The sequence below is a fragment of the Amblyomma maculatum genome, chromosome 4 (assembly GCF_055883805.1).
Source record: "Amblyomma maculatum isolate TAMU_Amacu chromosome 4, ASM5588380v1, whole genome shotgun sequence".
Classification (NCBI taxonomy): Eukaryota; Metazoa; Arthropoda; class Arachnida; order Ixodida; family Ixodidae; genus Amblyomma; species Amblyomma maculatum.
Genome location: NC_139347.1, coordinates 185589684 through 185593022, shown reverse-complemented (window position 1 = coordinate 185593022; position 3339 = coordinate 185589684).

Below are 3339 nucleotides of genomic sequence, written 5' to 3'. Positions count from 1 at the left end.
GCGAACTTTGAAAGTGCATACACAGACAGCCTTAATGCATTTAGTGTCTTGTGTAGAAATTCCAGCATTATGCTGAAGTAATCCCTATGCATCCAGCCGTGTTATCAGAAAAATCCTGCAATCATTTTCAGTTTCTGGTACTGGCTCTTCGAAGTTGTTACTGTAGTGGATGGCCATAAAAGGTTTCTACATTAACGACACTTCACCACCGAAAAATAGTCGCGACAAAGTCTGGTGTTAATAACAAGCGTTGAATCCATCTGCTGTTGATTCTGCTTGGTATAAAGGTTGTGCTTTCTTATTAGCTCTCACTGTTTCCGCTACAAATGGACTGAAAACCAGCAATGCCAGCTTAACATTTTGGCGCTCCAACTTGCCGAGATTGAGTGCCTTAGAGGTAAATTCGTATCCACACTTCAAAAGTTCAGTTACTTCTAGCTTGTATAGCTCTCTCACATCTTTGATTGATGGCAAGTCAATGCAAACAGGACGGACGTTGTTGTTCAGCAGGTGAAAAGGGGAAAAATGGGATGTGCCTGGATTATTTTTATTCCACTCATTCCCTATGACCTTCAAAAGGTGTACAGTATCAAAAACATAAAGAAGTTGTGAAGGGTGTGCAGTATGCGAGTAAAGAATTCTTAGTTTATGTGGTTGATGTCATGGTGTCTCTGCTGAGCAAACTGTTGTTGGAGACAACTGCCACAGCCTTGTAGCCTATATCCTCCAAACAAAGGATGACCCTTGGAATGCCATGAAGTTGGTCAGTAGTTGGTGTTTTTACAGGAACAATATGTGCCACTTCTTTAGTGGAGGAAAACCCATTTTGTTTGTTGGCAGCAATCGCTGAAATTTAGCACACTCACTGCACATTGCAGTGAAAAGGAAAATATAAAATTTCATAAAGATGCCTTCTTTAGTTTTCGTTTTATTGTAATTTATAATTTTCTTGCTTGGGAAAAGCCTAGCATAGTAATGGAAACATGGTAGGGAGCCTGGAAAACTTTGCATGCTTGCCCAAATGTGCAGTCTACACCAAGACTGTGCTTGCTTTTTTAAATACTCTGATAATGTTTGTTGAGCATGACAGTCAGGTGACTTCTGTTTGACTGCTTAGAGGCATGTCGTTATTGCTAAACAATAAGTTAATGAAAAAGAAAAGAAACATATCAAGATTGTCTTTAAGTACAGCGCACCCTTTATGGTCACAGCAAAACAAACGGGATCAAAATCAATTCAGCCATTGCTGTGCTATATGCTTTCCCCTAGCAAGGTGATCGACAAAGAAAAATAAAATTGAGAAAACTGGCTGCAAAGTTTTGCAAGCACTGCACATTTATTGGAAACTACCAGGGCTGTATTATTCTGCACCATTTCTTTCCAGCATCTTCTTGCACCTTTGCTTCCTTGCTTGGTGGGCTTTGGATACCTTCTTCAGGCATTCTTGATCTTTTCCTTGAGTCCTCTGGATGGCAAGGGCACCAAGATGTACACCCAAAGTGGCGCACATATTTGGGTAGGCTCTTTGACTCCCTGAATTGTATTTCATGACTGCCTCATTTACTGCTGTCTTTGCTGCGAAAAGCAAGGCATGGTCGTCCTTAGACGGGGATGACCAAATAACCAAGTGCAAACTGTTAACTGTATTCTGGGTCCTCCCACCCTTGCAACGGTCGAAAAAGTGGTTGTCGGAAAGGCGTTGGTACACGGGCAGTGTGGCTTGGGCAACCCTGCTTGCAGGCCTGTATTTATGAGCAATCTTTGGTTCTTTTTTCGTTTCTGCTGCTCTCTGCTCACATCAACTGAGAGGAGGACAGCCTATGGTGAGGGTCACTGTCGATAGATGTCACGTGCCAATATGTGGCCATGACAGCGTTGTGCATTGCAGCAATATCGTTGCTGTTCTTGCTGATAGCCAGGCCATAGTAGTTGATGAGCTTTTTTTGTCGGCTGCCGTTTTTTGTCGGCCCAGTGGTTTTTCGTTCTTGGCCTTGCTCAGTGTGAAGCAAAGGCCATTACTAATTCCTTTTGTTTTGCATGGTTCGTTTAGTCTTCTTTTGTGACTACTATAAACCCACATGGTTGCTCATCTCGCTACACATGGAAAACACTACTGTCTCCATCAGAGACAACAGCTGTATATTACAGGTCATTTTGGGCCAGTGAATGGCCAAAAAGCTGCAGTGCGGCCTCCACTTCTGTTTGGCTGGAGCCAACTTCAGTATCTTTTAGACACTGATGATGCTATCTTCATTGAAGGTGTATACGTGGCCACTCTCTGCTAGTGCCAGGCTGCACCCTGGGTGGAAGTTTGAAAGAACAATACTGTCTAGCACAAGCCCTATGTGGAATTTTGTTATGTATCCTACCCCATGTGGGAGCTATGACCATGAATAAGCCAGATGCCATCATAAACTGCTCGTGCTTAGCGCATTATACCCTTGGTTGCTTATGTGCCATAAAACACAACACACACAACCAGCATAAGCAGTGGCCACATTTTCAGTGACGCCAACCACCGTCTCGCTGTAAAAATCTTCACAGCAGCTATGGCATCTGCAAAGATATTGGCGACAGCCTTCTCTGCACCAGGCTTGAATGAACAACCCCTTCATGTGGCCCTGGAATGTTTTAGGTGTGTTAACTACGATGGGACACATTCATGGTAGCACAGAAATCGTTTGTAGCTGTCTTCCCTTTCCCTGCATCTTTAACAGCTTACATTTAGTGAATTTTCACATCAAAAACCCTTTCACCCTCCTTTCTTTGAGAGGACCACTGGGATTCAATTGGGCCACAAGTAGTGCAGGACAGCACCATTTTCACTGCCAGATCAAGCCTGGTCCCACAGTGTACACCTGCGGAACCCTGATGGCATCTTGGGCACAGTGTTTCAGCAATCAGAGTTCACCGCGGAAACTGCAGAAGAATAAACTAATAAGAATAATATGTTCTTGGCCTTGCTGGTTCATCAAAGTGAACTTCTGTTTAGTTTTCAGATATGTGGCGCAAACAAACACAAACACAGGAGCTTCTCCCAAACACACACCCCTGAAAAAGCCGAGCGCCACATATCTGAATATGATGATGCACCAACTAGCCCCTCAAGCCGTTATTCTGTTTAGTTGCAGACACTTTGCAAAAGGAGTTGCGAATTCTACATGCCTGTGCTTCTGCCGTCACCATTGACACGAAACACGACTCAAGCCACACCTAAATCTAAATGGTAGGACGTTTGGACGACGATTTGTCCAGGGAGTCTTCCGTTATCGCACTGTAGCTTGCATGTATGTGTTGCACGATGCACCAGAAACAGAATTAACCATCACCGCCAGCGAT